This window comes from Mycteria americana, chromosome 5 (assembly GCF_035582795.1).
Source record: "Mycteria americana isolate JAX WOST 10 ecotype Jacksonville Zoo and Gardens chromosome 5, USCA_MyAme_1.0, whole genome shotgun sequence".
Lineage (NCBI taxonomy): Eukaryota > Metazoa > Chordata > Aves > Ciconiiformes > Ciconiidae > Mycteria > Mycteria americana.
The window spans coordinates 30,937,498-30,955,116 of record NC_134369.1 but is presented as its reverse complement, the minus strand read 5'-3'; the positions used below and the strand labels follow the sequence as shown (position 1 = coordinate 30,955,116).

Sequence of the window (17,619 nt, the reverse complement as noted above, 5' to 3'; positions counted from 1 at the left end):
GTATGATTTGAATCTGCTGGTGTTCCTTGCCCCTTGCTTTCGTGTGGGAAGAGGTGGTGAAGAACTCCTCTGTTTATCCACATTTATCAGGTGTGTTTGCCTGCCTGGTTCCAGTGACTGTGTCTACTGAAGTTCAAGACAAATTACCAGTAACTGGTCATCAGGTTCCTAATTTATCTTGTGCAGACTGCTTAACTCCGTGTTTGCTGAAATCTACAACAATCAGTAGAAAGGAAAAAAAACAAAGCAGAAACTCCCTAGTGAATAAAATGCCAAAGATAAATGAAACACTAGCCACAGCAAAGGTAGTGAGTGTTGCCTTGCAGCTGAATTCTGGTACTGTCTGGCAAGGTGTTTAATGCTTAGAGTATACTAACCAGTGGTTCCAAAAAACTGTGGAATTTTGGGTCATGACCAAAAAAATACGCATTCGTGTCTCTTCAAGTAGAAAGTCTCCAAACTGCTGAAACTGGGCACTAACAGGAAGACTCTGAATTGATAATTATGTGAAAAATGTAACTAACTTGTGAGATCTCGCACTATGGTAGTGCGAGATTCATAAAACTCCCTTCTTGAGTTTTATGAATTTGGTTGTTCTGAGAGATGGTATTGAGGAGTAGCAGAGAAAAATATAGTTTGTGAATAAATCTCTTCTCTACAGAGGGCTGCCTTTCTGTTTTACTGGTCCTGGATGAGTGTGTAGACCTTGTACAAGAACACTCTGTATGTACTTCTAACTACAAATACATATATTAAAAAAATGCACAGAGTGGTGGACATAAATGCTTTGTTAGACTGAAGAAAAAAGTGATCTCATAAGCAAACAAATTATACTGAATGTACACAAAAATAAAGGGTAATGACTGTTGCACAGGCAAAAGGAAGTGATCTATTTCATTGCATGAAACTATAATGTATGTGGCTGGCAAAAAGGAGAATGTAAGACCTTTTCCTTCTCTCACACAATAGCAATCCAGAACAATGATTCTTTTGTATGATTAACTCTGTGAATGTTGATGGCAGGTTCCAAAAGTGAATCCACATGGTTCCGAGTTGGTAGATATTGCCCCCACTTGTGTAGTTGGCTAAATGAAATTTCCTTGCTGAGAGCTTGTTTGATAGCTCCTTCGGTCACTCCACGTAACAAGAGGATTCATCTCACAATGTCTATTTGGTGTTAACATACCGTTTTGATTTCAGAATAGAAAACAATATGCTATTGCTACAGGTCAAGCATTTGCTAGACCATTAATATGTACCTTGGACATATGAGAAGGCACCTCTTCCTAATTTAAAAGTAAAACTTCACCGTGGCTCAGATGTGTTGGAAGGTAACTGAGGCAAGGAACATTTTAATGGTATTCTTCTGAAGATTGTCTTGAGTTATTTTGTTTAGTGTGTATAAAGTACAGTTTAAATATATAACTTTGATTTCCTCCCTTCCCATCAGCCTTCCCAGTGGTGCTTATAGAGCAACTCCCTTAAAATCTAAATAGGCAGCTGTTAAACTGCCTATTTTAGGCAATGTGCTTAAGCCTTAAGTAAAGGTTAGGTTCTGATGCATTTAGGAACAACAACTTAAGGTGTTATCAGCTACAGCCATCTGTTTTGCTGTAAGTGACTGTCCCTATAGTGGATAATAGTGCTAAGTGTATCCTTTGCTTAGCTGCTTCAGACCAGTCCACTTTGCTGTCTTAAACTGCTGAAAAAGGTGGGTTTGAGCTGGATTGTGAATTAAGGTACAGGCACACACACGCTGGCTTGGCTCTGTAATGGAGGTTGTGACCTCTAAAAGTGATAACATTCCTACATCTGTTTTCCTGGAGATTTTTTTTGAAGGTAGAGCATTGCTTTCATAAGTCACCTCATTTGTAGTGTGGTTTTGGGTCATGGAGTGCAAGGGTCAGTTTTAGCAGCCTAAAGACAGAAGGATGTTGGGACTCCAATATATTCTCAAAATAATACTCTCGAAGATGCATAGCTGAAGGAATGTGGTATATCAAAAACCTTGCTTTTCTTCACTGTTTTATCAACACATTTGAAACCTAGATTGAAACCTGCTTTCAGATGATGTTCTTTCTTTAGTGTTAAGGCTTCTATTTACGTAGATAAGCAGGCTCATTGACTGCTTGGCCCCAGTAAGCTGACACACGTGTGTGTATGTGGGTTGTTCTGAAAACCCACAGAATGTTCATCTTTGCAGTCCTCAAAACATTACAGTGTAGTAATGGAGCTGTAAATGGAGCTACATTACACTGTAGTTTGGCACCCTTCTCCTCCATAAGGTTTCTTTCTTGAAAGCAAAAGATAACAAACTTATTACTTATAAATTATATTTATTCATATAAATTATATAGTCAGATTCTCTTGCTTCAATTCTGTTTGAAGCTTGTCCTCAGCCAGCTGTCATGCTAGGGCTCTCCTACTTTGACAGCTGTGTAATAACTTTTTAACTTCAAATAACATGAAAATAAATACAGCCTGCCGACCCTGCATTTAAAACCAACCAGTGCAAACAAGAGACACTTGTAATAAGGCAGTGTGAGAGCTCTGATGCTCGTCTTCCACTTTCTTCCTAATGTCTGTCACTTGGCAGTTTCTGTAATTCTAAAGTTTTCCTAAGTTGAATCTAACACTGTAAGACTTCGTTATATTGTATTTTGTTTGACTTTATATAGGCTGAAGTAGTGCCTCTCTTCACTGTACTCTATTGCTTTTCCTCAGAAGCCTACGGATAATGAAATCTTGCCCCACTGTGAGAGCAGGGGCTTTGACTGTTTTTCTGCATTACGAGGCAGCCAGACTGAAATCTTTGCTCTGATAAAGAGTACTTTATCCTAGCTCATGCTGATTCAGCAGTGCAGGTACTGAATCTGTGCTCCCTGCTTTGCAGGCTGACATTCTAATCTTTTTCTTTCTCTAGTCTCAATCCCCCTTCCAATTTTGAGAAATACTGAGTCAGAACAGCATTTTTCTTCACACTTCTTGGTTATCTTTAATGCTGATGAGATAGGTATGCTGTGGATCTACCATGCACAAAGGCAGATCGTGCTGTACTGTACACTACAGTCAGTGAACTGAACTTCTAGACAGAAAGCCTCCAAAGGCTTAGCAGCTTTTGCTATTGCTTTCACCGTAGCAAGAAGCATGGGTTGTGTTTGGGTCCTTGTTCCAGGGACCATTTGTAATGCTAATGAAACGGTATGACTGCAGGATGTACCATATCTTGGAGTTCAACAACCCTAAACAACCTTAGTCTCTACTCTTTTTCCTCTAGGCTGTGTTGTTAGATACTATAGACAGCATATAATTTTAGAAAGTTACCCATTTTGTTTTCATTATTGAGCCAATTAATAGCTGAACTCTTTCATGCTAATATTGAAGATTTTGGGACTTCCTCAAATTCTTCATATACAGAAACAGTATGTCTGTGATGTTCACACACATTCACTTGCAGGCAGCTATACAGCTGTGGATGGAGAATTTAGGAGTTATGTTATTTTTTTACTACTTTTACAAGTTACCCATGTCTCTGGAGAAGTGTACTATTGACCACACAATCAGTAATGTATGTAAGAAAACTAGAACATATTCTGGTAGCACAGATGCAATAATTAAGATTAGTATAGTTTAAATGGGAGCTCAAAGTGACGTGTAAAGTGGGATACTTACTATGAGAACAACTGAAAATAATCTTGGGAGAGGAAGAGTTTGATCAGTAATGGAGGCTGGTTGTACTCTTCTTCATTCTGGTTATCATAAGGTCAAGTTCTGGGAGAATACCAGTGCAGGAAGGCAGTGGCTGTAGTCTGTGTTGGGAGGAGGGAATTCTTTCTGTTTCCCCTTCATTAATTTTCCTGCTCTCCACCGATTTTGATCTATCTGGGAACCTGAAACTCTTTTTGGGGGACTTTACCCTAGGCTGGAAGCTGCAGTACAAAGTGGTGGTGAGACGCTCCTTCCCTTTTATCTTCTCAAGGCAGGGAAACCCATTACATTGGGGTGATTCTCATGCATTTACAGGACCAACAGACACTGCCACCACCACTTCCCTTGCTCCACCATCCCCCACCCCCAACCCAACCACCACAACAAACAAAAAAAAACCCAACCCAAAACCTCAACAAGTAACTGCTTTGATCTGACATTTGGTGAGGAAGAACTGGGCACCAGCTGGTGCTAGAGTAGATAGGCTGCATAGAGGCCAAGGTACAAGTCCAGCAGGCTGCAAAGAAGCACAGAAAAGATTAATATTGTGAGGGCGTACTAGTATTGATTTCTAATGTTTTGGGCATTGTTTGGTTGTGTGTATATTCAGAGTAGCAATATGAAAGTTAACTGTCTCTGGTCAAGAAAAAAGTTGAAAAGGTCCAACTCTAATCTTGCATGGAGTGAAATCTTGGCCCTAGTACAAGAGTTCATGCTGTGTGGTGGTAATTCACTGTAGTCCTTCCTTCCTAAGTCAAAGGAAGTCAAACCTTCCTAACTTCTGAATCTTAAAATGTTGCAGTGTCTCTTCAATAAAGACTGGTTGGACCAGTTCTCAGATTGATGTGCTTCCTATATTGCTTTGTTAGAAATTCTTTTATTTTGGGGGGGTGGACATGACACTTGAGGAATTTTAGCACGGGGTCAAATTTGACTTAAAGAGTTGCACCTGGGATGCAGTGGTATGATTCAGATGAGTTCTGCTCACTGGATTTTAATTTTTGGAAAGGAATTCTTATATCTGGTTATATAATAGTGAAGCATAACCAACGTGTTTTCCTTGCCACCTCACCCCATGGCATTGTTTCTTTCTGTGACTGTTTCTTTCTGTGACTGAGTGTACACTTTGTAAGGCAAACAGTCCCCATGTTAAGGGAACACGTATCTCTCAGGTGGATTTAATGCAAGTGGTAACCTCACAGAGCTAGTTTGCAAGTCCAAGGCTGCTGTTTGATTCTGTAACTTTAATAAAAGAGGGTTAAAGGTGGAAAAGACCTAGACATCACACTGTCCATCCCTCAGTTGACACTTGGGTCACGAAGCATCAGACGCTGTGGCATTTGTTAATGCTCAGCATGAGATTGTCCAGACCGATTTGTTCATCCACCTATCATCATCTTGGCTTGGAAAATATTGTCAGATATGATCCTCATTCTTGTGCTTTGTGCTGGCAGATCATTGTTACTGGTTTCAGCTACCATTGTATCAGGCAAAGAAAATAGACCTTTTCCTCCCCCCTCAAATTCAATTACAGCTTTGGTTGTGGGTATCAAATACATTCATGATACTTCATAGCATCAAAGAACGAAAATAGTCCAGAGATGTTTGTCATAGCCATAGGCTGCAATATTATACTGACTCATTTCTGTGCGCATTAAAGTATTAGGGAGGGAGAAGAAGGGGGAGATGAAGCAGTGTGCAGATGCTGCGCAAGGCTGTGTAATGTGTAGAAATAGATGAGTAGTTTCTGGGGGCCAAGCCTTTTCTCACTGGGAACCTTGAATTTACAGATTTGTTCGAAGTGATTTGATCTGTACCATTTCCTGTCACACAATGTGCTGTGTTCAGATACTGCAATGCATCTGTTATGACAAATATGGTAGATTTGGGGAGTCATGAATAGAGAAGTGGGGAAACTGAGCTATTCATAATTCTCTTTCAGGATGGCTACCAGAACACAGCCACTTAATTTTAGGGTTGGTGTTTATTCACTCAGTTTATCTCTTAAGGAGAAAAAAAGTACTCTAGCACTCTGTACGTTAACCTTTGCTGAAAACTTGCCTAGCATTGTTGCTGCTGCTCTTGGTCGTCTTTCTGTCTGGGTCTTTATTGCTTTTTTTTTTTTGTATCATATCTGTAAATATTTTCTATGTTTCTTGAGATAGGAAGCATGGCTCTCTATTTTGGTCGACTTTTAGAGGCGCTTCGAGTGCTTCTTCAGGAAGAAAAGGTGAAATAAAAATGTGCCTGTCGACTAGCAGAGAGGTTGCTTCCTCCCTGTTGAGAGCTTCCTTGTTTGTTGATACCCTGTACAAACAGGAATGGATCTAGGGAGAACTCTGTGCAAAACTCCTCCTTCGCCACACCTCTTCTGCTGTATAGACCTTGTTAGAGTAAGGCATGACTGAATTAGCATTTCAGAGATGGTTCAGTGTCTCAGATGTTTTTGGTTTTGTATTTTGTGTGTAGGTTTTCTTTCCCTCCTACCCATCTATTAATTAGTTAGTGCCGTGTGGAAAATCTGATCTGCTTGTTGGTTGTTGTCTTCATTATTGAATTGTAGCACTAAAGCAGTGTCATTATCCCATGAACCTACTTTTATGTCTTTAATAAATTCACTCTTACTACTTTACACAGGGTGTTAGATTGATGGAAGAAGCTCAAGATGAGAGAACAGGTTCCCTCAGTGTGTTGTGCTAATGTTCTGTCTCCTTTGAGCTGCTGGTCCTTGAGCCATAGGCGTACGGAGCACAATAATTTAAATCATGGCTTTTCAGTGAAAAAATGGGAGTGTGTTACAGTGGGTACCTCATCATTGCAGAGTGGAATGAATGTATTCATTTGAATCATAAAGCTTGATGAATACACAGATGGATTTTTTTCCTCCTTGAAATGAATGTGTGTTTATGTTCATGTTGTATGTGTATGTGTTCCCAATATCAGAAATAAAATGGTAGAGTTCCTTGCCCAAAGACAGGCTGGCTTTTCTCTTTTGCTTTAGTTTCCAGTTGTCATACAATCTGATTATGTATTTGTGCATTGAATGACTTCTACCACTAGGAGAAAATAAATAAAGGCCTTGGAAGACTTTCTTAAACTAGTCCAGAAAGTAGAAGCTGAAGTTGAAAGAAGTCTTGTCTATTAATTATCTTTTTTTTTTTAACCTTACTTCTCAATCTTAGCTCACAGTCTTAAATTGAATCACAGCTTGTCCAATACAGCAACTTTAGTGAGTGAGTTGATTCTTGTTTCCAGTTCTTCAGACCACACATAGCAGAAATTCATTTCCTGAGTAGTTGGGCTCTATGGCAAATCTTATGTGCATGCTCACAGTAGGAATGACCACTCAACCCAGAACGACAGAGCAGCAAAACTAGTGGGAAGTGTGTTAAGGTTGTGCATTCAGAAGAAAGAGCTGTGTGCCTGTTTTGACAAATCACAGAATCACAGAATCGTATAGGTTGGAAAAGACCTTTAAGATCGAGTCCAACCGTAAAGCTAACTACCAAGACCACCACTATACCATGTCCCTAAGCATCTCATCCAAATGTCTTTTAAATACTTCCAGGGATGGCGACTCAACCACTGCCCTGGGCAGCCTGTTCCAGTGCTTGATAACCCTTTCAGTGAAGTAAAATTTCCTAATATCCAGTCTAAACCTCCCCTGGCGCAACTTGAGGCCATTTCCTCTCGTCCTATCACTTGTTACTTGGGAGAAGAGACTGACCCCCACCTTGCTACAACCTCCTTTCAGGTAGTTGTAGAGAGTGATAAGGTCTCCCCTCAGCCTCCTTTTCTCCAGGCTAAACAGTCCCAGCTCCCTCAGCCGCTCCTCATCAGACTTGTTCTCCAGACCCTTCACCAGCTTCGTTGCCCTTCTCTGGACACGCTCCAGCACCTCAATGTCCCTCTTGTAGTGAGGGGCCCAAAACTGAACACAGTATTCGAGGTGCGGCCTCACCAGTGCTGAGTACAGGGGCACAATCACTTCCCTAGTCCTGCTGGCCACGCTGTTTTTGATACAAGCCAGAATGCCATTGGCCTTCTTGGCCACCTGGGCACACTGCTGGCTCATATTCAGGCGGCTGTCAACCAACACCCCCAGGTCCTTCTCTGCCAGGCAGCTTTCCAGCCACTCTTCCCCAAGCCTGTAGCGTTGCATGGGGTTGCTGTGACCCAAGTGCAGGACCTTGCACTTGGCCTTGTTAAACCTCATTCAGTTGGCCTCAGCCCATTGATCCAGCCTGTCCAGGTCCCTCTGTAGAGCCTGCCTACCCTCCAGCAGATCAACGCTCCCACACAACTTGGTGTCATCTGCAAACTTACTGAGGGTGCACTTGATCCCTTCATCCAGATAATTGATAAAGATATTAAACAGGACTGGCCCCAGCACAGAGCCCTGGGGAACACCACTTGTGACCGGCCACCAACTGGAGTAAACTCCATTCACCACAACCCTTTGGGCCCGGCCATCCAGCCAGTTCTTTACCCAGCGAAGAGTACACCCCTCCAAGCCATGAGCAGCCAGCTTCTCCAGGAGAATGCTGTGGGAAACCGTGTCAAAGGCTTTACTGAAGTCTAGATAGACAACATCCACAGCCTCCCCCTCATCCACTAGGCGGGTCACCTTGTTGTAGAAGGAGATCAGGTTGGTCAAGCAGGACCTGCCTTTCCTCAACCCATGCTGGCTGGGCTTGATCCCTTGGTTATTCTACCAAGGATCCCAAAACAGGGATATGGGGAATGTATTAATTTTACCCATTTGCTGGACATCAAACCTGCATAACCCTGGGTACATCATACTTCGCTGATACTGCATGATAGAGTTCGGACCCCCATGTTCATGTTTATTTGTGTTTCAGCATGAGCACAGGCAGAACAGTGGCAGCCAATCAGGCATAATTGTGTTAAGTTCTCTTAAAGCATTGCGTTGTTTATCAGGATTCGCAGACTGTTTTGTTCTGTAACTATGCTGTTCTATTCCCCCTTTATGAGACCATTTCCTCCTCAGTGAAAGATGGCTATATTTTTCTCTTATAAGTAAGACTGATAACTTGTGATTACTCACGTGCAGGATGAACTTCTGTAAGTGAAACTTGTAAAATCCTTTCCTCAGAAAAAATTATTGTGAATCCCTTGCGTCAGGTAACTTCTCTTCAGGTACCTGCTGCCTAAGTAAGGGCATGCCCTTCAAAGCCCATTTTTCATCTCCTTTTCAAACCAGAATTAATTTCTGGCATGTCAGTCACCTCTATGGATTGTGTCATTGTCACTACAGGATTATATTGGATTAGTCATTTATTAATCTTTCTAAAGTAACATTTGGACATATATCCAGAATTAATACAGCTATAGAAATCTGTGGTAGATAATGAGTTGCATATAGGCAGAGAAGCTGCCTTATTTTGGCTAAAGCTGTTTAGAACAGCAAGGTCTAGTGACATAAGTGAAGTGGAGACAGGAACAAGTCGGCTGACTGCTTCTTATGTAATCGTCTAATTTTCCTTCCTTTGGCATCCTCTCTGAACTTACCAGACTGCATGGAGATCTTAAGACTGATACGAAGGAAGTGTTCACAGTATAAAGATGGACCTGTGTCAGTGACAAGGTACCCTGTAGATTGTTTTACCAGCCACAGCAGATTGGGAAGGAAGTTGCCTTTGCATTTACATGTTAGTTGTTTGTTTTTAATAAACTCTCAGTTTACAAACTCTTAAGGGTAGAGTTAAATTCATTCTCTCTTCTGGTAATAAACTTCCCAGGGAGAATTCTGGAAACACTCTGTGTGTACTAAAGCTGACACTTCAGATGGAAAGAAGCCGAGGTGTTAGCTCCTTCCTGTGTGCAGCAGAGCTATGCGGGGTATGGCTGTCACAGCCCTTTGTCTCTCCTTTCTTCCTTCTTAGTCTAAAGCACACAAACTGAAGGAGGAAGAGTCTTTAGAAGAAGAAAGATATGGCCATTTCTGCATGTGCTTAGCTAAAGCGTCGTTGCAAGCCTTCACTGAGTATTGATTCTCATGACTTTCGAGAAGGGAAACGCAGTTAATCCTACTTCATGGGTGAGGAGACTGAATAAAAAAGAAGCTTATTGAGTTGTCCAAAACTACACAGCAAGAGAGTGATGAAGGCAGGGAATCCCTAATACTCTACCCCCCTACTCTGCCAACTTACTCTCTCACTGGCCACAGCAGCATTTATAACCTTAAAATTGTGACTCAGTCTGATATGTTCCAGAAGCATGCATTCTGCTCTTGCATGAAGTATGTCTTCACTCAGCTCCCTAGGTTAGACTGTATAAGGGTTGTGGTCCATTTTTGTTAATGGCCTTGTTTATTTCCCATGCACTGTCGCTAGCTGTGCGCTGATTCCCGTGCACACTCAGAGTCCTGTTGGGTGCTCAATCTGAGAGGCACCGCTCCACCTCCTGCTGAGAGCAGCCTGTATGTGGCACTGAAAGTCTGAAGCAGAAGGTTTGGGATAGTGGGGTAAATCAGCACTTTGACAGGAGCACAGTGCAGTTGTGGTGGGATTTGTATTCTCAAGTTTATCATAGCTGTTCTTAACTGCACTTTCCTGCTGTTGTTCAGAATAAACAGAAGCTCTGATTTACTGTCGAAAATAGGTTTTGTTTTGGAGATTGTTCTCGTGGAATGGGCTCTTTAATGTTTTTTCTGTTCCTGCAAGGACACAGGAGTAGCTCTTCTGTCTAATGAAAGAGAACTCTTTATTAAGTGGCAAATTAATGCAGGGTATTTAAAGCTCTCAAGTGACTCTCTGGCTATGGTGAAAGTACTTTTTCTCTTAGGGCTTTACTGTGGGTGTTGTACTTTTTCTCTAAACATTAGTAATGATCCTTGCAAGCTAAGCTGTTCTTCCCATGTGTTGCTTTTGTGAGAAAGCTGAGCCTTGTATTAGTTACAGGTACATCTTGAATGTAACTTACTGTCTTCTCTTTACGGTCTTCATAGAAGACTTTGTCTGAAGATGGTAGTATCAACCAGCAGGACTGCTATGTAGTACTTTCGGCTCAGCCTTTCCATTATAGATCTCCCCTGTGAGTGGCTTATCCTCTAGCTCAGATGTTTGAAGTTCTTTCAGGCTGACACTAAATGTATGAGTTCTCTGCCTAGAAGCAATCCCCACCCTAATATTCCCTTAAAAGCAGGTTAGCTGCAGAGAGTGTAATGTAATCCTCTCTGCCTTTAGCACTTTGCAACTGAAAGTGTTTAAACACTTTCCAAACATTAAATTAGTATTTGCAGCACTTCTGTCAAATCAGTGGCTTGATGCTAAGGATAAGTAGATCAATTTTATACATATGAAAACAGAAGCAGAGTGGCGTACAGAAGGTCACGATTGCAGAGCTGGGAATACAGGAGTCTAGTGTCACAGATTCCAGCCTGTTTTAGGAATGAGAGTCCTTAAAACAGCTGATGAGTTGTTTATTTTTTGTGTTTCTTCCATCTGAGATCATCTTGTTGTTGCCTGAGATCTCTGAGGTGGTGGTAAGTCTCATTTTTTTTAATGTACTTGTATGGCTCTTGACTAACCGAGCCAACCTCTTGATTGGGGTTTCTAAAAGTAGCCTTAGTAAAATAATAAATCACATTAAGATTCTGTAACAAGTGATCTAATTATGTGGCACTGTAAGTAGGAAATACAGTGCTTTAGAGCTTCCCAGCATCTGCTCTCAAAAACTTCTTTAAATGGGCTGCATACATGGGTGTATACTTCAGTCAGGCAAAATAAAGATAAACATTACCTTGCGTTTATGCTAAGAAACATATCACATTGAGGATGGACTCTTTTGTTTAAACTTGACAGAATTATGCCAGTTTATTTCAGGGAAACAAAAGCCTTTGCTGTCAATGCTCCTGTGCTTGTAGGGTGCAGCAAGATTGTTGGAATATGTTTAGTAATAATTTAACTAAAGAAGGAAACTTCTGATCTACATAAATTGGATGAGTAAGTTTTTTGCTTTAGTTTCTGCCCTTTCTCTATATTCTTCTGGTTTAGTTCTGGCAGATACAAAAATGGAAAAATATAATTTTGATTTGATCTTTGGATGTCATGTGAGTTGTCTCTGTCTTCTCAGTGTGTATGCCCTCATGACACATCTTTGCCTCAGTGATTTCCTCAGGCTGTTGTTCTTATTCACGTCCCTCTGGACAGTAGTTGGCCTCTTCCTTGTTTGAATGCTCTTCCAAAAATGTCTTCCTGTAAGCAATTGGTCACTGTGTATTTGTCTAGCTGTTTCCTAGTCTAATGACCTAGTCAAAAACTAGCGACTGTGAAAGCTGTTTGGCATGGATATGTGGAGAACTGTGGGAGGCTTGGGTATACAGAAGCCTTGGCAGATGCTTCAGGCAATCATCTTGCTTGTCTAACCTGAAATCTCTCATCTGGGAGAAGGAGATATATTACAGCATGAACAAACCATTTTCCAAAATGTTTAAATGGATAAAAGAAGGAAATGGTGAATTTAGACTTCCGCAGAGTCTTTGACTTAGCCTCTTGTGTCTACCTGTTAAACAACTCTTTTCTATGCAGCAACACAAATAACTGAGTTTCTATGCTATCATCACTTTAAGACCAAATGGCAGCATTTATATATTTGTGTTTAATAATACAGAATTGAGTGCAGGTCTTTAGTTCCCTGCAGAGACAGCAGTTGAAACCTGTGAAGTCTACACAAATGAATCAAGAATTTGAAGATTGACTTACTTTATGAATGCCAATAGGTCTCTGTTTGCTATTGCATGCTAATAGGAAGATGAAGGAGGAAAGTGATAAAGACACAGCGTGTGTGAAAATAGAGATTCCATTAACCTGAGATCCTGTGGCTTCTGATGCTTCAGCATCACTCAGGATGCATCTGCTCTCGAGACCTAGTTACTTCAGGGCACAACTTTATGTATACTGACTAAGGGATCCAAGGGTGATTTTCCAGGTCTTTGTAAGCACAGACGATTGCAGTGACTTGAGCAATTGTGTAATGGCCTCCTACATCTCGTGCTTGTTACTAGGACTTAAATAGGGAGATTACCAAAAGCTGAAGGAGATCTGAAGTAAAGAGGTTAAAGGAGACAGTGTAATCAGAGATGGTAGTACTGAAGACCAGGGAGAGTGCAGAGAGGGAGAAAGAAAACAAGTTGTCCAACAACAACCGTTTCAAGTTCAAAATGCACTGGGAAAAGTAACCTGTAGGATTTTGACTTCATGTGCTGCATTTTAATTTTTCTTCCTCCATGAACAAGCAAATTAGGGACAGCTTTCAAAGGAAAGTTTGCAATCTTTTCTTCTCCCCTAATCTGCAGCTCTCTTTCTCTTGTAGAATTATCTGCATTCATGTGGCAACCAGATCATTGTTGCTGGTAGCTGTAGAAGCTCACATTAAAAAAATCTATATACTGGATGCAGCATTCCTCTTCACACCTGTTTCAGAAGTGCTTACCCACAAGCAAAGGCAGTACACAGGCAGTACACCATACTCCATTGCTCTGGCTTGCCCATGAAGTACTGGAGAGCTTGAGGTGATACTTAGGTCCTGTGGAACACATACCGCAACCAGCTGCATTTGTTGCGTTGCAGTTTTTTAGTCAGTGGACTGAACACAAACAAGCCTTTTTTTCCTGTTCTTTTTTTCCTGTTCTTTTTTTCCTGTTCGTTTTTTCCTGTTCGTTTTTTCCTGTTCGTTTTTTCCTGTTCTTCTTTTTCTGTTCTTCTTTTTCTGTTCTTCTTTTTCTGTTTTTTTCTGTTCTTCTTTTTCTGTTCTTTTTTTTCTGTTCTTTTTTTCTGTTCTTTTTTTCTGTTCTTTTTTTCTGTTCTTTTTTTCTGTTCTTTTTTTCTGTTCTTTTTTTTCTGTTCTTTTTTTTCTGTTCTTTTTCTTTTCTTCTTTCTTTTTTTTTATTTTATTTTTTTTCTTCTTTCTGTTTCCTTGTTTCTTTTTTTCTTTTTTATTCTGTAAAGGTAAGTGCTGTTCCTCAAATGCAAAAATATGTGATTTTGATGCTTTTGCTGAACAGCCTTGTTGGGTCTCTCAAAGTCTCTGGCACATATTGGGGCAGATGTATGATTCAGTGATGAGCGCACATAAATTTTAATTTGCATCCCTTTTAAAAATTCCCTTGACGTAGAACCTCCTATGAGCTGTACTAGAGCAGATTAGCTTCCTGTGCCCCAGATTTCTGCAGGGGCAAGGCTGCAGCCACCTGACAGCGATCTATTGAAAACTCTTTATGTAGTTCTGGTTTATGAGATCATGTGAGTACCTATAGCAACACTTCCTGCAGTAGTCTTGAAGCATAGAGGGTTGTAGCAATATCTAGCATAATAGGTGGCACTGGCTTTTGTATTGCATATAGGCTTACAGATCTGCTTTACTGCATTGTTAGAAATCAACAATAGAATTTCATGGACATTTTTATTCCTTGCTTACATATTATTCTTATTTCCTTTACTGATACCTATGATAAGAGCTTTAGCAAACACTTGTGATTCTACTTCTCTCTCTGCATCCTACTGTGAAGTGCATCCTCCTTTGCTTATCCACAGTCTGTGCTCATCTGAACATTGGATTTTTTTTTTTTGGAGTAGCTGGACTGAAAGACATTGTGCTACCATTTTAGAGAGATACTGTAGTGTTGGGAGAGCTGGGGGTAGGGGGAAGGAAAACATGTTATAATCAGTCAGTTGATGATATTCATTCTGACTTTTATGGAGAGAATTGCTCATTAATTTTTCAAATTAGCCTCAGAAATAGGTAGCTGCCAATTATGATACCAAGGATTGGTTCACCAGTCAGATTCAAGTTACTGCTTCTGGCAGCCAAACCACAAAAAGGGATAGTATCTTCTCAGTCAAATGTGAAAGACTTTTCACCCAAGAGGTACTCCCAGCTCCTCCCATAGGAGAAATATCAGATGCAGTGATAAACTTTAATTCTGAAAGTTGCAGCTTGTCTGTAACTAGTGGATCACTGAACCCTGAGAAGACAGGCAAGTACACACTGACTTTTCCCAGCCACTAGATGGTCCCATGTGCTGTGCTGTTCTCTGGGGACTTGTCATGACAGCGTGGTCTCTGGCTGCCAAAATGTAGGGTTATCATGCCTGCCAAGGAAAGTCCATGTGTTCTGCGCACCTGTGGTGCAGGTAAAAACTAACAAATTAATCAAAGATGGGAAAACAAAGGCTTCTTTTCTCTTAGTTTTGCCCAACTCCTCAAGCTGTGGCCGTCTCTAATTTATGTGTGTTGCTACCCAGGTGCATGTCTCTCCTAAGTGCTACCAATGTGTGCCTATCATGATGTTTTGGTATTTGGCAAGGAAGAGATTTTAAGATACAACTTTATCGTCTTAAGTAACAAATTAGTTTTCTTGTGCTACCTTATTTCCCTTGACTCTGTACAATCAGTGGAAGGAAATAGGAAGTTTTTCTCAAGGGAGGCAATGAAGCAAAAGCCTGATGTAACTGTTCTGGACTGTCTCCTAGAAGACTCTTCATCTCCTTGTGTTGACTACATAGGGATGCTGTACAGCTGCAGATCCATGACCTACAGTTATGCATTATAAACAGTCCCCAGTATTTTTAACCAGTGTTCATAGAAGCAGTTTGATTTAGTAACTTCATGGAATGTTGGTTTCATAATGATACCACTTTTAAACTAAATGGTCTCACTAAGAGTTAACTTGTGATGATCTTGATAACATCAGAAGCGGATTTGACATTGTCTTCCTTTGCTCAAAGGCCACAATCTACACTTGTGACGTTTCAGTCTTTTGTTATAGACTGAAGTTCCTAAGAGCTTTTTTGCCATCTTCTTTTCTAGGGTGCATCTTTCCCCTGTTCTGTGAGTCTCTGTTTCATAGGATCTCTTGATGTTCAGTTATATGTATACTCAGATTCTGAACTCCTTCAAGTTGTGACTTACCTGAAAATCAACCTTACCAACAGTGGTAGCACATCTCTATCAAAATTAAGTCTTATCTGGGCTCTTGCAGAAGCAGTGATTAAATAACCCAATTTAAAATAAAAGCAATGCTTTTGAGGGGAACAAATGTTTTTTACCTTTCCCAAGATTCCAACTGCATGCAAGCGTCCAGTGACAACCTGATCTCTGGTCATGTAATGCTGTCTCTGTAATGAGCATCAATACAAAGCAAGAATGTATTATATTGTCACTCTACAGGTAGGATGTACATAGAGTTTTAACGGATTCCATATCACTTGCAAGGCTCTTGCTGCTCACTGGTGGTGGTGATGCCTTGAAATGTTCATTAAAATGACTTGAAGTGTTGTTTAAGCAGAGTGTCTCACACAGTCAGCTAAGTTGGCTGCTGTTTTCAATTCACTGTATCAATCAGGACTTCAAGTCTCTACATTTTAATTTCTTTTGCATCAGAATCAACTTTGTCGGCTTGTTTGTGTACCTCAGTTGCATAAATTGCCTCCTCAGCTGTCAAAAGTAGGTAATGGACTGCTTTGTAAAGAGCCCGTACTCTGAGGACTCTGGAAAGCTTTTTTAGAGTCCAAACTTATGAAAAACAGTTTTAGCTTTCTCTTCTGAAGTTTAAATATTACAACTTAGGCACTGTCTAGTATTTTTAATAGCTGATGGTAAAGGTTCAGCCATAGAACCTACTAGCTGCTAAATGCTGACAAGCACTGTCAAACACTGAGTGTGTAGATGAGTTTGGCAGGATTTTAGGATTCTAACCAAGCACACAGAAGTAGAGTACTGATGAATGTCCAGAGCTCAAGTGATTTTTTTTTTTTAAAAACTTTTTTTTTAAATTTGAAAAGGTGAAAATCTAGGCTTTCACCTTCCAGATTAATTCTCTCTCTGCCTTAGGGAAGTAACAGGAAAGACAATGTTGAAAGCAATGGCGCTGGCCTACCGTAACTATGAACTTTCACTTCAATAGTTCTAGTGTTTGATACAGACACTTTGTTTTAACTCATCTGTAATATTCCCATTGTAAAATCATAAAATTGATCAATGACTTAGTATTTTTACAATCTGAAACCTGTGAACAGACTTCAGAAGAAGCCTGGCTTCTTCTAGCTCTCCCTAAAAATGCATATGGATGAGTTTTCTTCCTGTATCTTCATCCTGTGTCATAATGTGCAAGTCCGGTTACTTGTTTGTATCAGGCAGGGCCATATAACCTTCTATATAAAATGATGAGAGGGCCTCTTGAGCCTAGTTAAATTATTGGTCCTTGGAGTAAGTATCTCCTCTGCAGTTAGAAATCTCTTAACCTGTTGTCTAAAAGGGCAGTAGAGCATGTCAGCAGTTTGGATCCCTGAGGCTGTAAAGAGAGCAGTCACAACTTTCTTCTCGAGCTTCAGGACTGGCCCTTTTTGATGAATGCAATCCCTGGCTTAGGTGCTAAAAATTAAAACATTGTATGTTTTGTTTGCATATGCTCCCTCTCTTTTTCTTCCATGACTAGTGGATTTATACAGCAATCAAAATCCTATTGTTTTCCTTTTCCTCAGTAATGATTGCACCAAACACTGAGTATATTTTGTGATTTCAAGCTTCTGTTTTCTTATTAGAAAATATTCTGGCTCTGTCACTTTTGTCACAACCTTATAAAGGCAAGCTGTCTGGATAACTCTTTGGGGACAGTCAGTTCTATCTCTGCTTTCCCTTAAGATGAGACTGCAGTGAGCTTGGCAGTTGTTGGAATTTGAATTTCTAATGACTGTCAGAAGAAAAGGGTCTCTGCATTAATGACTATTCATGATACTTTTAAAATACCCATAAATTTTCAGTGGCTATATCCAAGCTTAAAGTTGTAGATAGTGACACACTGATAGTAGATGGTAATTTGAAATTTGTTTGTAGAAAAACTCCTGTGGCTGAGTATTTTAATAATATTAATTACAGTTTAATAACTTTA

At 40.4% G+C, this 17,619-nt stretch overlaps 1 protein-coding gene across 4 annotated transcripts in view; it reads left to right on the top strand.

Annotated features, from left to right (window-relative positions):
• LOC142410338 (transmembrane protein 263-like) overlaps positions 1-17,619 on the top strand; it is a 201,220-nt gene that overhangs the window by 41,181 nt on the left and 142,420 nt on the right. The window lies entirely within an intron of this gene.